This window comes from Acomys russatus, chromosome 24 (genome assembly GCF_903995435.1).
Source record: "Acomys russatus chromosome 24, mAcoRus1.1, whole genome shotgun sequence".
Taxonomy (NCBI): domain Eukaryota; kingdom Metazoa; phylum Chordata; class Mammalia; order Rodentia; family Muridae; genus Acomys; species Acomys russatus.
This window is the reverse complement of record NC_067160.1, coordinates 43989044-44006030: the sequence shown is the minus strand read 5'-3', so window position 1 is coordinate 44006030 and position 16987 is coordinate 43989044.

The following is a 16987-nucleotide window of genomic DNA, read 5'->3' as shown; positions in this document are numbered from 1 at the left end:
CTGTATGTAGCTTATTTTACTTATGTGATATAATATAAATGTATATGTTAAAAAAGAAACATAATTTTTTCCAAAAAAATAAAAATATTTCCCTATTCCTCCATTCTTCTCTCACCTAGAGTCCCAATAGGATGTCCTCCACTCTGTACCACTTCCCTAGTAAGTGAAGACATTCATGGGACATATCTCTTGGGCTAGTGTCCAGATATAAGTGGGCCCAGGGGTCCTGCTCAAACTATGGCACCAGCCAAGGACAATACATGCAGTAAACTTCGAACCCTACCCAGATCTACCCAATGGACAGGACATTCTTCACAGCTGAGTGGAGAGTGGGGTCTGACTTTCACACAAACTCTGGTGCCACATATTTGACCATGTCCCCTGGATAGGGAGGCCTGGTGGTACTCAGAGGAAGGATAGCAAGCTACCAAGAAGAGACTTGATACCCTATGAGCATATCCAGGGGGAGGAGGCCCCCCTCAGTCACAGTCATAGGGGAAGGGAATAAGGGGAAAATGGGAGGGAGGGAGGAATGGGAGGATACAAAGGATGGGATAAGAATTGAGATGTAATATGAATAAATTAACAAAATGTATTTAAAAAATAAAAATAATAAAAAGTAAAAATAAATAAAAGCATGTAACAGAGTCTATGTTAGAGATAACACCCCACCTCCACTTCCTAGTGGATATGATATCTTCTTTTTGTACACAGCCGAGCAGTCTACTGTTGTTCCTAGCGTGTAGTAGTGCAACTGTCCTCTACTAGCGGCTTTAGGGTACAATCGTCCTCGTAAGGGTTTTACTGACTATTTGCACTTGGCTTTATGCTTATCACAGAACATGTATGGCAGCATGGGATCACTGTGAGAAGAATTACAAACAATTTTGCTCATTTCACAGCAGAGTGATTTTTCCCTCTTCTGTACTGTTGAACTGAAGAAAACCAATGTAATCATAGAAAATATTTTCTGCAGAGACCATTTTACAAGCTGTCATTAGGTGCTGCCACCCAGGTAACTGATTAAAGTGGACAGAGCTCAGACTGCCTATTTCAGCCTAATGCTATCATTAGGCTAATAACATAATTCATAAGACATTTAAGAGGCCAATAAAAAGCAAGTTATTTAAAGAATTTTTGAATTTCCTTTCTTCAAATATCATTTGCTCTGAGAAACTTGACCATAGTATTAATGGTGACTATTCTGTCCATCAACATGTTTGTAATTCACATAGCATCTAATGATTATAAAGCATCTGACAATGACAAGCAATTATAATAATTGCAGACTTTCTTTTATATGCATAACTGCACTCAGGCAATGTGATAATAAAATAAGGCTATAATTTGTGGTAATATTTAACATTTTTATGCAGTTGAGAATTGCACTTCTGATTTGAAAAAAAATTAAAAATCAAATTTCTATGTGGTTGACTTTGAATGTATCTGTGATACCAGACAGCTGCCATTTTAATGATTTTTTTCTCCTGGGAAAACAAAATCAGGATCATTTTAGCATAAGAATAAGCATAATGTTTGCATGTGGGATCTACCTAGACACAGTAGTACTGAAGTGGGAAGAAACAGTATTCAGGTCTGAGATGCTGGGAGATGATATATGAAGTTGGTTAATTGCACAGACACTAGAAAGGATTGTTTTTCATAAGAAACATTGAAATTTCTATATATTATAATTGAAGTAATAATTCTCAGAAAATTATCAAAGAAGAAATTTGTAGGGCCAACAAAATGGCTCAGAGAACAAAGGTGCCTTTGTTCAAGCCTAGTGATCTGAGTTCAATTCCCAAGACAATCACGGTGGAAGAAAAGAACCAATTCCCACATGTTGACTTCTTACCCCTACATGTGCTCCGTCCCATGCAGGGTCACATCCATGTGCATTCTGGCATACAAACACACAAATATATGCAATTACAAAGTTTTCACTTAGTAAACTTATAGTATCTTTGGTCATATAAATTTTATAGAAGAATTTTCAAAGTATTTTCCTAGGCTCTCATGCTAAACCAATAGATTCTGTTCTCAAATTACTGAAAATCCTTCCAGATGTGAGGCTGACCACTCCCTTAAAGGATTCCATTTTGGGTAAAATTTTTTATGATATTTTGGTTTTTATTTCAACAGGCTTCTTCTGACTAAAGGACCTAGGACGGCTTTTGTCTACATAAATCTACGGAAGGAAAGATGCAAGTGTTTTTCATCTATTAAACGATGCACCCCAAAAAACAATGTCCTCTCCCCCCCCAAAAAAACAATGCTCCCATTATAGCAACAATTATGTAAAAGAAGCTTCGGCATTGTTATATATCATTGTTACACAACATGGTATTGAGGACACAGTAGTCCCAGGTTGCCTTCTCGGGAAGTTATTGCCCACCTCCGGCTATTCCTTTTTTATATTAAATCCTTAAAAAAAATTGTTTCTTGGTAGAGAAGCGCTGTACAATACCTGCCATTTTTCCTTAGTTGCTGTATGTAGGAACTTTGAAATGGGATTTCTTAGGTGACCCCACTGTCTAATATTTAGGGAGTGCTGACAGGCAGTGGACCAGTTGCAAAGGGGCAGCATCACATTGGCTCCCATCCTCACATTTTCAGCATTTGGAAAAATATCAACGTTCTTGGGAGAAATTCTGCCAATAGAAACTGTAGATTATAAAGAAAGGCTACATTATATAGGATTGACATTTAACACATTTCTAACTTGGAAAAGGCACAATATATCCGATGCAAGCAGTCATTTCTCTATGAGACACTTAATTAGAGAGGGCATTTCTCTTGAAGCTCTAAGTTTGACATCACTTTAGATGATACCAGCCAAGGCCAAGGTTATTGATTTTATATGATTTGTGCAGCTTTGAGTGTTTTCATTAATCCAACTTGGAGGGGGGAGAACATATATTTAGGAAGCAAATTCATAATCATTTTATGATTCTGTCGGACACATACACTCGCTACATTCACTAAGTTTTTCTACTAGATTATTTTAAGGTATATTGGACTGTATTCTAAAGAAGAAGAGGAATTTAAAACGGGCTAAATCAGTTTAATTTCATATAAACTGCATCTCTGCAGCCTGCCCTCATTCTGTCCCTTGAAGGTTAATGCCCACTAAAAATACAAACTCAAATATTTACTTTTGTTTTCTTTGGATTAAAAAGACAGTTTTAAAGGGCATTTTATATTCAGAAATAATATTGAATGTGACCTTAAGAAATGCCTCAATTCAGTGGTTTTCTTTGTGTTGATTCATTTCTATTTACTGCTCAGTGTGGTGCTGGTTTCCCTGCTTTAAATGCACCCAAGGAGAAAGTGCGGGAGTATGGTTATGTTATTCACATACGTATTTTTTAGATAAATGTATACAGCCACACTTCTTAGTCTACAAATCTAAGAAGGCAATTTCAATGTCTAATCTAACCTTTGCATTCTCATTTGGGAATTTTTCAACTGCTATTTCCACAACCATAATAATTTTATTCTTATTTATGTGTCATTACTTATTAGACTTTAAATGTGACTGACACATTTATAGCCTTCACAGGGCATATCTGTTCTTCTCACGAGCTGCTTCTCAGTTCTTACACTTGTCTACCATACTTGTTCCTCCCCAGCCACATTGGCACCCCGAGATCCACAAACATACGAGGATGCTGTCCAACTTGCTCCTGTACTTCCTGTCATTAACTTTAACTGATCATTCAGTCACCCTATTTCTCCACGATATCTCAACTGCCTTATGAGATCCAGAGATTCAGACTTGTTTTCAAAACTCATTTTTCCACAGAGGTCTACTATGCCCACTTTGTCTTCGGCGTGCAGAACAAACATGAGAGAAATATATTTGCTCTCTTCTCTCCTCATAGAAACAAGGAAAATGCTCACACACAGGTGGAGAACACACTCTCTCTCTCTCTCTCTCTCTCTCTCTCTCTCTCTCTCTCTCTCTCTCTCTCTCTCTCTCTCCACAGAAAATAGAGCAGCAGAGGCTTTGCACACTAATTTCATTGAAGCCTTAGCTTAACGAAACCTCTCAATGGCCTTAGTAGTTGATTACTTCCTATATAAATGAAATGCAAAGGAGCAAGTCTTTTCTTGGATCCGGGTAACTGTGTAGCACCTAACTACCATGATTTGGCGTAGAAATATATTGTCTGCGCTATAGATTAAACAGGCACTACTGACTACATATTGTCAACCACTAACAGCAAGGGATAGGAAGAGACAACTCAAAAATGGTTCGCCTCACCAGGCTGTACACAAAATGTCTGAATTGCCTTACACTGTAGTACAGAACTAGAACTCCTACAGAAGATCACAGAAATGCTACCAGACAACTCAGACAAGTATCAAACCTCAGATTCTAGAATGTCTTCCGTTCTTACTAATGACCAGCACACAAATATAGCACATGCCATTTTATGTATATCTCATTAATCTAGAGATGACTGATGGAGATTGAATATTTCATAACATAAAGAACAATAATATTACACTAGAAGGTAGTACATACCACTAAGAATTTGAAGAGGTACCAGATCCTTAAATACAAGAGGAAAAATCTCTTTAGGCCTTTATCCTCGGTGGGGTTAGCCCTGCCATTCTGGTAACCTACTGCCAGTGTTAAATCCTCCAAAATTGTTTCCAACATCCCACTACAATACATCAATCTTGGTGAAAAAAATCAGGAAAACGTCCAGTAATGTCATTGACCTACGCCTACCAATAAAGTTCTTTGCTGATATACCTTGCAAATGCATTAGCGTGTGAGGGACACTGAAAATCCCACGGTGGACACTCTCACTCTTCACGAAAGCTGTGTTTGAACTATTTTTTATTTTTGAGTTGCAATTTGTAGCTGTAGCGGTTCAAGAACTTTGTGTGTATAGCAAGCTGGCCCTAAACTTATAGATATCTGCATATTTTAGGCTCCTTCATGCTAGCATCAAAAAAAAAAAAGCGAGCTCCACTGTGCCATGGCCTCTCTTTGTACTTTAATTACATGGTGCCACATCTTCAACCCATGCACACTATGTGCTCAAAAGCAACTCCCTTCATACTCAAGAGCATAAGTTAATTAGGGCTTTTATCAAGTATAGAGGCTTAAAATTGGAGTATATCACATGCTGAGGGTAAGTAATCATGAAAAAAGAAGTCAGTATTAATGAACATATTCATAAATAAATTTATTATGAATAATTAATTCAAGATGAATGTGTCAGATGTTAAAAAACAGGTCATCCAATAAACCTGTCAGTCAAGAAGTATCACTCTCACGTAATGTGGCAGACTCTGGCCAGAAGACTGTATTGTATTCCTAGGGCAGAATGTTTATACAGCTGCAAGTGCCTCTACCTCTACCAACAGACATAAATTTTAAAGTTTTCTTTGCCTCTGTGTATCACTGGCCCAGTATATTCCCAAATGACAATATCCAACTGTCCCAATTTCTATACTCTTCTCACCAGAGAAAAGGGACACAGATTATTTCTGAACTTTTGCTTCTTTCTGTATAAGGTATTAAGATGCTGACTGTTCAAAACAACAGCCACATTTATCTATCAGTGTCTGGAGTTAGTGAATGTGATTTCAGCCTAAGGAGCTGCACCTTCCTCTAAGCACACACTTTCTGGAGCCTTGCTGGTGTCTACAGATGTCAACATACAAGCTGCACAAACCAAGAAAACCCTGGAAATGGAATGGAAAATTTAGAGAAGAGATCAGGAATCATAGAGGTAAGTATCACCAGAGGGGAGAATCCAGGGGGTAAGAGGCTACAATTGAGCAAAATTAAAAGATCTCTCAAGAAGATATTTTAAAATTTTTGACATGACAAGCAGTAGACAGGTGGTGAGAGTCTGGAGCTCCACGGATATCATCCCACAGGCCTTCCCAAGATGGCGGCTAATGAGGCCTGTCCTCTGGGATTTTTCTGTGAGTTAGCTGGGTGTCCAGGGGTTGGACCCACCCATGCTCCACACAATGTGGATCCCTCTCAAATGGTAATCAGTAGCACCAGTGTTTTTTAGCTCTCAGTTTGGTCTTTAGGTTGCTGTGCAGTCCTGGTTTCCCTGCTAGTCAGAAGCAGTGTCCTAATACAAAGAGCAGAAAAACAGCCTTAGTTGTTCTGTGCATCATGCACACCTTATAAACTTATAATTTTAGGACTTTATAATGGTTGTGAGAAATTATATGCTTTTAGAACAAAAGAACCAGACACAACTATTGTATCAGATCCGACAGGATTCATTCCTCTCAGTATGGTGAACATTGACATCCTATATCCTTGATGTTCCAGCACCAAGTGATTTCATTGTTGTTCCTCATCAGAACGAGACAGCTCCCAGGACACTTAAAAAAAAAGTTTCCAGTCCCAATTAGTCCAGCATTTCAGACTGTTCCACATAGGACTCTACTTCAGCCTTCAATTTCTCAACATTTAGAAAGTGGACTACAAATGCTATTCCTAGCTTGTTTAACCATTTCTCCAATTTTATTTGGACCCCTAAGGTATTATTCATCCCAAATCAGGCAGAAGAAAACTTAAGAGAATGACTGAACCCTCATTTCTTTTAAGGGGCAGACAGAGAGGTTTCTGGTTGCTCTCTTGGGCAATAGAGGGTTACTATCAATGGGAGTTGGTTACTAGTTATTAGTCTTATTTAGAGAAAAAACAAGGTTAGACTAAGAGATGTCTCTCTTTTCTTTTATGTTACACTCAGGTTTGGAGATAAGGGTTGAAAAGAAAGAAGGTGGAATATAGAAATACATAGGGAAGATAGAACAGAAAGTACATTAGTGGATCTACTCCTCAACTTTATTCCTCAAATGTTAATCACAAGGTTCTTTTTAATTGACTGGCATAGAATTTTGTATATAGATGCAAAATAAGTTTAATTTTAGATACAGTGGTATAGAATTCAAATGTAGGATTCTTCTTCACACACACACACACACACACACACACACACACACACACACACACACTGTGTTTCTACTCTAATATGAGGTATTGTACCCATATAACTCAATTATAATACAAGGTTTACTTTCAATATTTTAAAAGTGCTATTGCAAGCTGTTTAGAATAAATAAGTTATACAAGTTACTTGTTAGTTGATCAAATTATGGTCCTATCAATTATTAGTCTACTTTTATCACATGAATATACATCCTAGTTGCAACAGATAGATAGGATTTTTATAGAAATATAAAGTAAAATAGTTAGATAAGGTCTGCAAAAACCCCAGGTACATACAGAATATGGCATTTAAAATGTTTTTATTATTTTAAAGATTCACTGCCAATGAGACAGGTTAAGTTCTGGCAACACCCAGCCTATCTCAAAGAGGATGATGAACATCAAAGAACCTTCTTATGGAAATGGCTTCAAATGTGGCAAAAGAGCCACTGAGAAAAATGTCCTCATTTCTACCACAAACAGAACCCTGCATAAAAATGGGTAAGCTTGGATTCAGGCAGAGTTAATGGTCAAACTCTATCAAGACAGCGTAAATAAGTCTTCAATATTTCCTGCTTCACAAATATATCTGTCAGATATATTGGGCCAGAAGGCTGAAGAAGATGATCCAATGTTATAGAGAATTTTGGGTGACTATTCATGTAGCAAACTGTCTCTGTCATCTTCTCATTTGGGAAGCTCTTAAGCTGAACTCCCAGCATACTCAGGAAATCAAGTCAAATCCTTCTCAAGTCTCTTATGGGGTTGAAGACCAGGTGGCTTAATTTTATAATGAAGCTTAGTTGTTTAGAGTTTAAGATGTTTTTAGGTCTAGATAGATGTTTTAAGTTGATAATAACGAGATGTGATGGAGATTAATTTACATTCAGAAATTTAGACTCACCAAGATTTAGATTTTTAGACACACCAAGATAGGAAAGATGTTTTCTTCAAGGCTGTCAAGTACAGATAGCCAAATCACAAAGACTGTAACATTTATACAATTTCTGATTGTGTCATGGTTCTTCTTGCTATAGGTAGTCTATTGTATATATGTATAATAATATAAATGTATATGTAAAAATAAAAACTGTTTAATTAAAATATAATTTAAAAAAACAAAAAAAATTGTGTCACAAAACATCCAAGAACTCAAGCACACTGTTAAAAGATGAAAATCAGAACAATAGGAATAGATGAAAATAAAAGAATCCAGATTTGAAGGACAAGAAAATATTTTCAAGAAAATTATAGAAGAATATTTCCCTAACCTAAAGAAAGAGATGCCCTTAACTGTACAAGAGGCTTACATAACACCAAATAGACTAGACCAGAAAAGGAACCCCTCCTGCCATATAATAATCAAAACACTAAATCTAGAGAACAACAACAACAAAAATAGTATTAAAAACAAGGGGAAAAGGTCAAATAATATATAAGTGCAAATCCAGCAGAATCACACCTGACTTCTCAACAGAGACTATGGAAGTCAGAAGAGTCAAGGATGTTGCTGTGCAGACACTAGGAGACCACAAATGACAACTCAGACTACTATATCCAGCAAAACTTTCAATCAACATAGATGGAGAAGACACGATATTCTGTGACAAAACCAAATTTAAATAATATATATGCACAAAACCATCCTGACAGAAGATACTAGAAGGAATACTCCAATCCAATAAGATTAACTACACCCATCAATAAAAAATAGGATATAGATAATTTCACAACAGCAAAGCCAAAAAAAAAAAAAAAAAAAAAAAAAAAGCAAGCACAGGCACATACAATCACCAACAACTTCACAATAAAAGGAACTAATCATTAATTGTCACTAATAACTCTCAATATCAGAGGCCTCAATTTTCCAATAAAAAGACAAAGACTAACAGAATGGATATGGAAACACTCTGCCACATTCCAGAAAAATAGAACTCTAACAAAGACAGACATTACCCGAGAGTAAAGGGCTAGAAAAAAATTTTCCAAGCAAATGGAACCAAGAAGAAATCTGGATTAGCCATACTAATATATAATAAAATAAACTTTCAACTAAATTTAATCAAGAAAGATAGAGGACACATCATTCTCATCCAAGGAAAAATTGACCGAGAGGACATAACAATCTTCATCATATATGCCACAAAATAAGGGCACCGACATTCATAAAATAAATACCTGCAAAGTATAAATCACATATCAATCCCAACACATTAATAGTGGTCAACTTTATCACTCTACTCTCACCAATGGATAGATCATCAGGGCAGAAATTAAATGAAGAAATAATGAAGCTAAAAGAGATCATGAATCAAAAGAACCTAACAGATATCCACAGAACATTTCACAAAAACACAAGAGAATATACCTTCTTCTCAGCACCTCATGGAACCTTCTACAAAATTCACCATATAGTTGGTTATAAGGAAAGTCACAACAGATACAAGAAAATTAAAATAATCCTCTGTATTTTATCAGACCACCATAGACTAAAGCTGACAATAGAACAGCAATAGAAATAACAAAAAGCCTATACATACATGGGCACTAAACAATGCTCTCTTCAATAACAGCTGGGTCAGGCATGAAATAAAGAAATTAAAGGCTATCTAGAATTCAATGAAAATGAAGGCACAACATACCCAAACCTATGGGACACAATGAAAACAATACTAAGAGGAAAGTTCATAGCACTAAGTTCCTTCATAAAGAGATTGGAGACATCTCATCCAAGCAACTTAATGAAACATGTGAAATCCCTAGGAGTAAAAAAAAAAAAAGAATCAGACACACCCAAGAAGAGTATAAGACTGGAAAAAAATCAAACTCAGGGCTGAAATCAATAAATTGGAAACAAAGAAAACTATTCAAAGAATGAAGGAGACCAAGAGCTGGTTGTCTAAAAAAATCAACAAGATAGAAAAACCCTTAGCCAAACTCACTAAAAGACAAAGGGAGAGTATGAAACTCAACAAAATCAGAAATGAAATGGGGCACATAACAACAGATATGGAGGAAGTCTAAAGAATCATTAGGTCTTACTTCAAAAGCCTATATGCCATAAAATTTGAAAATCTAAATGATACAGCAATTATCTTGATAAGTACCACTTACCAAAGTTGAATCAAGGTGAGACAAACAAATTAAATAGTCCTATATGCCCTGAGAAAATAGAAGCAGCCATCAAAAATCTTCTAACACACACACACACACACACACACACACACACACACACACACACACACACACACAAAAGCGCATAGACAGAATATTTCCCACAGAAGCAGAATCCTACCAGGCCTAGAAAGAAGAACTAATACCCATACTCCTCAAATTATTCCACAAAATAGAAACAGAGGATCAGCACCAAAGTCAATATATGAAGCCATGCTCACCTCTATATGTAAGCCACACAAAGACCCAACAAGAAAGAGAAAGCCATACCAACTTCCTTTATGAATATTAATGCAAAAATAATAAAATATTTGCAAACAAAATCCAAGAACACATCAAAAATATCATCCACCATGACCAAGTAAGCTTCGTTCTTGGTATCCAGGGTTGGTTCAATACATGGAAGTCTATCAATGTAATCAGCCATATAAAAAACGGAAAGAAAAAAACCCACATGATCATCTCCCTAGATGCCGAAAAAGCATTTGACAAAATGCAATAGCCATTCATGTTATAACTCTTGGAGAGATCAGGGATATAAGGCACATATCTAAACATAGTAAAGGCAATAACAGCAATCCATAGTCAACATCAAACTAAGTGGAGAGAAACTTAACTCAATTCCACTGAATCAGGACAATAGAAGCCTGTACCCTCTCTCTGTAATGCTTCAATGTATTACATGAAGTCCTAGCTAGAACAATAAGACAACTAAGGAGATTAAGGGGATACAAATAGAAAATGAAGAAGTCAAAGTATCACCATTTGCAGATGATATTATAGTTACATGTGACCCCAAATATTCTACCAAGTAACTCCTACATCTGAGAAACTATTTCAGCAAAGTGGCTTGATACAAAATCAACTCAAAAAGTCAGTAGCCATCCTGGATACAGACGACAAATAAACTGAAAAAGAAATTATGAAAACCACAACCTTAGCAATAGCCACAGACTATATAACTTTAACCAAGCAAGTGAAAGATTTATATAAAAACAACTTTAAGTCTCTGATGAGGGAAATAGACAACTCATTCATTGTATGGGGAAGAGGTAGGAACAAAGTGCAGTCATTCTGCATGTGGAGGTTAGAGTGTAAAATTATAGTAAAATAACGTGTTATGATAATATTAGTTAAGGTGGTTTGGTTCAAGGCCCATGTGGTAGAGGCATGCGGTAGAGGGTTGTGAGATCCTTGGGATGTGAAGCGCAGTTAGAGTTCTGTAGATCACAACCCCATTCTCTCTTCCCATTTTCCATCTTGCCATAAGCTGAGGATTGTTTGTTTGCCACATGCTTTAATTGACATTTGACACTTCACCGAAGGCCTTAGAACAACAGACCAACCTGATGATACCCTGGAAACTCCAAAACAAGCCAAAATAAGCCTTTTGTCAACTACATAGCTTGAATTTTTGCCCAGTTAATAACTGTCTTGAAAATGTATTTTAAAATTTACAAAACACTACTAGTTTACCAAGCTTCCTCTATTATTTATGGTTTCCTTATATCACTAGGTGATTCTGGAAAATATGTATGATCAAAGTCACTGCAAGAAAGGGCGAAGGTATATTGCTATTCTTTAATCATAAAAAACTGTCCACAGTTCTTATAATAGAATAAAATAGAAGACTTTTTCCAGACTTATCTATAAGTATTACACACTGATCATGCTTTCCTGTATATGCCTGTAAGATATTCATCTAGGACCATAACTTCACAAGCTCTATGTTACCCTGCTGTCATGTGCCACAGCACACTTATTTATTGACAAATGATTTACTATAGGAACTACCAGTACATCATTTAAACATTTATTGTGGGCACTAATCTCTGCAATTCTTGTACTGATGAGCTATTGCTTCTGTTTTACCCTTTTGGCAAAAGGATGAAGCAGATTCTCGATGTTTTTCTACTTAACTCTTTTTGTAACCACTTTACCTCCACAAAAGAAAGAATATCCTTAATAATTTCACCAAACTCTATATGCACCACAATTGTACATCGATAGGCCAAGCATAACTTCTGTATGAATCATTGAATGTTTTATGTCTTTCCTGACATAACATTATCTTATTGAAGAGCAAACATGATTACCTTTATGGGCCTTGTTGTTTTTTGAATTTGGATACAATACCTAATGATACTCAAATGTTCTGAGTATTTTTATTTTCTGTTACAAATTTAGTAATTGTCACAAGTTCTAGAATGAAATGATTGAATGAAAATTTTTTTCTACAGGTGTTTGACTTTATCTTCAATTACTGGATTTATGTCTTTAGAGGCTTATATTTTTTTCTTTCTTTTTTTTTATTTTATTATGTTTTCTTTTTATTTTATTTTTTTCCTACTTATATTTTTTATCAATTTATTCTTGTTACATCTCAATGGTTATTCCATCCCTTGTATCCTCCCTTTCTTCCCTCCCTCCCATTTTCCCCTTACTCCCCTCCCCTGTGACTGTGACTGAGGGGGACTTCCTCCCCCTGTATATGCTCATAGGGTATCAAGTCTCTTCCTGGTAACCTGCTGTCCTTCCGCTGAGTGCCACCAGATCTCCCCCTCCAGGGGAAGTGGTCAAATGTGAGGCACCAGAGTACGTGAGAAAGTCATATCCCACTCTCCACTAGACTGTGGAGAATGTTCTGACCATTGGCTAGATCTGGGTAGGCATTTAAAGTTTACTGCCTGTATTGTTTGAAACTAGATAAGAAATCATGATTTTTCTACCATTATGGTGGATAAAATTAATCTAAATTTTATATATCAAATAATACCCTAATTGTCTGCTTATTTATCTTGCTATATGAAAAACGCATTGTCTATCAACCATTGACACAGATAAAATGTGCTTTTTTTATTCCTCAACAATTACAATATACATTACTGTCTTTTAATTATTGGGCAGGTATACAAACTTAGAACTTGTAATTAAAGATACTATCATGGCAACTGCCCCTGCCAAATACTCCAGTACTTAAATCAATCCTATGAGTTTTAAAATTTTGCCTACTAGTAAATATATTGTTACTTTTGGGTAGCATTAAGACATGGTTTGTTCTACTATGCAGATATAAGTGAGTATATACCATTTGAGTCTTTCTGCTTCTGGGTTAACTCACTCATTATGATCATTTCTAGCTCAATCCATTTGTCCACAAATTTTGGGAATTCCTTGTTTTTAATAGCTGAGTAGTATTCCATAGTGTATATGTACCACAGTTTCTTTATCCACTCTTCTACTGAGAAACACTTAGGCTGTTTCCATGTTCTGGCTATTATGAATAAGGCTGCTATGAACATGGTTGAGAAAATTTTCTTATTGTGTGCTGGAGCATCTTCTGGGTATATTCCAAGGAGTGGAATAGCTGGGTCTTGAGGAAGCCCTATTCCCAGTTTTCTGAGATAGCTCCTGATAGATTTCCAAAGTGGCTGTACTCTACCTAGATCTAGCCAGTGGGCAGAACATTCTCCACAGTTGAGTGGAGAGTGGGATATGACTTTCACACGTACTCTGGTGCCTCATATTTGACCATGTCCCCTGGAGGGGGAGACCTGGTGGCACTCAGAGGAAGGACAGCAGGTTACCAAGAAGAGACTTGATACCCTATGAGCATATACAGGGGGAGGTAATCCCCCTCAGGCACAGTCATAGGGGAGGGGAGTAAGGAGAAACTGGGAGGGAGGGAAGAATGGGAGGATACAAGGGATGGGATAACCATTGAGATGTAACAAGAATAAATTAATTTAAAAAAGACAAAAAAAAAAACATTTCTCTTGACCTATTTTTTCATTCAGTGGTTAGTTGTTCAGTTTCATGACTTTTTAAACTTTCTGTTCTTTCTGGTTTTGTTAATATTAAATTTTAATATGTGGTGATCATGTAGAATACATGGTATTTTAAAATTCCTCTATCAATTTTTCTTATACTTGTAGCAAGTTCCTCTGTGTCCTAGTATGTGTTTAAATTTGAGGTAAGTTCTATGAGGTGTTGAGAAAAGAAACTATATTCTTTTATGTTTAGGTGAAATGTTCTATAATTATCTGTTAGCTTCATTTGGTTTATAATGTAAGTTTGTACCAGCATTTCTCATTGTTTTCATCTGGGTGACCTGCCTATTGCTGAGAGTAGTGTTTTAAAATCTCACACTATTCGTGTGTGAATGACAGTATGTGATTTAAGCTGTAGTTGTGGTTTTTCTTCCTGAACTTGAGTGTTCTACTGTTTGTTACATGGATGTTAGGAATTGAAGTATCTTTCTGGTTGACTTTTCCTCTCATGTAGTGCCTTTCCCTATCAATTCTGATTAGTTTTGGCTTGAAATTGGTTTTGTCAGACTTAAATAGTTAGGCAAGACCGCTTTTAAGTCCATTTGTTGGACTATCTTTTTCTATCCTTTTACCTTGACATGATGTTTATGCTTGATGATAAGGCATGATTCTTCAGTGTAACAGAAGGATGGATCATGTTTTGTTTTTGATTTGTTTAATCCATTATTTTAGTCTGTGTCATTTTATTTTGGAATTGAGGTCATTAATACTGAGTGATAGTAATAAGTAGTGTTTCTTGATTCCTGTTAATGTGTGTGTGTGTATGTGTGTGTGTGTGTGCATGTGTGTGTGTGTGTGCATATGCTTCCCCTCTTTTATTTGATGGTCTGGATTATTTATTCTTTGTGATTTCTGTGGTTTATTAGCCATTTTATGTTGAGTCTTTCACTCTAATCCTCTTCTGTAGGGCTGAATTTGTAGAGAGATAGTGGTAAATTTGATTATAACATGGAAAGTGTTGTTTTCTCCATCTATATGTATTGAGCATTTTCCTTGATAAAGTAGTCTGGGATGTAATCTGTGGGTGCTTACTAGAGTCTAGAGAACCTCTATTGAGACTCTTTTGACTTTAAGAGCCCAACGTTATTCCAATATGGCTGCCTTTATGTGCTACTTGGTCTTTTCCTCTTTCAGCTTTCAATATTCTTTCTTTGTTCTGTATGTTTAGTGTTTCAGTTACTATGTACTGACATGACTTTTATATCTAGTCCAATTTATTTGGTGTTCTCTATGCTTCTCGTATCTTTTTATAACCTCTTTCTCTAATTTAGGAAAATATTCTTTGTACCTTTGACCTAGGATTTTTCTCCTTCCTCTATTTCCATTATTCTTAGATTCAGTCTCTTCAAAATATTCCAGATTCCCTGGGTATTTTGTCCCAGGGACTTTTGGATTTAACATTTTCTTTGAACAAAGTACCAATTTCTCATCTTCAATGCCTGCTATTTATTTTTACATCTGGCGAATTTGCTCGTGAATATCAGTAGACAGCCTACTTGCTTCTTGAGAAGTCTAAATGATTACTAACAATATTTTACTTACTAATGTTAAATAATATTGTGACAGCAGATGTTTGGTTAAATGAACTGATCATAGTGTATTATGCAGAAGATAAAGTGTTACACACATTCAAACTGATCACTGACTGCCAATGTAGGCTCTTCTCATAAATTTAATCTTTTAGCTAAAACTATCCCATAGAATTGAGCCAACATATTGGTAACTCTCTTACTAAGAAGTAAGATTTTTTACATCCATAGATTATATTTAAAAATAGAAAAACACAGGATGGGAGATAAACCCTGAGCTGTAACAGCAGCATCACTAAAGCCTAATATGGTGACTCATTAATATAATTATAGTATTTGGGACACAGATGCAGGACTGAGCTATAGCGGAACCTATTTCAAACAATATTTCTTTAAAAGGCTGCTGAGAAATCCAGAAGATAAAGGGGATAGATTTTTACTAAGTCTGATTACCTGACTTTGATCTTCATATGAAGATGGTAGAAGGAAGGAACAAACTCCTGTAAATTGCCCTCTGGCCTCCACATGTGTGTTAATTTCATCCCACCAAATTAATAATATTTTTTAATGGTAGATAAGGAAAAACTAGGGAATGATGAATTGTCTTCTACTTTTTGAGAAATTATTTTCTATTATATATTAGAAATCTGTGGAAGTTTGTACAATATAGTCATAACACCCATACTGGTCTTCTCTTACTACTTAAGGTCTTCATATTTGATTTTCCATAAAAATAGAACCTAACCCTCTAGCAAGAAAATAACAAAATTAAACCTCAAACTTCAGAGTCATAAAACAAAAACATGATAAAGTAAAAGTCAAAACAATGCTTCATTTTCAAATAAAATAAATGAAATACACATACATAAATAAAAAGGCTTGGTTGCTGACAAACATACAAGATCCTAGTAAATATTTTTTCTGCTTAGACATAGTGTGCTAGAAATTTTATAAATGTAACATGGGTACCATCAGTTTTTATTAAGGTTTTATTTCTATTTCTCATAAATAATTGTCCTATCTGGATGTATTTGTGTGTACCAAGGGTATTTCTGCCTGCAGAGGTCAGAAGAGGGTGTTACAGTACCTGGAGATGAAGTTATCTATTGTTGTAACCTACCATTTGGGATCTGGGAACCATACTCAGGTTCTTTGGAGAAGAGTCAAGTATTCTTAACTTTGAATGCCCAATATTGGAAAATATTAAATAATTATTCTATAAAGTTTATTTACTTATGTATTTGTGTGTATGTGTTGCTCATGCCACAGCTCATGTAGGTGTTAAAAACAACTTGTGGACCTTAGTACTCTCTTTACGTAGTGTGGGGCTCTGGGTCTGTATGCAAGTTTTAGGATTGGTGACATCTGACTTTCCCTTTTGAGCCATCCTTTTGGCCTCATCTTCGTTATTAAATTTGGAGTTGGCAGCTTAAAAGTTTGTTTTGTTTTCTGATCTAGCTTAGAGTTATTTA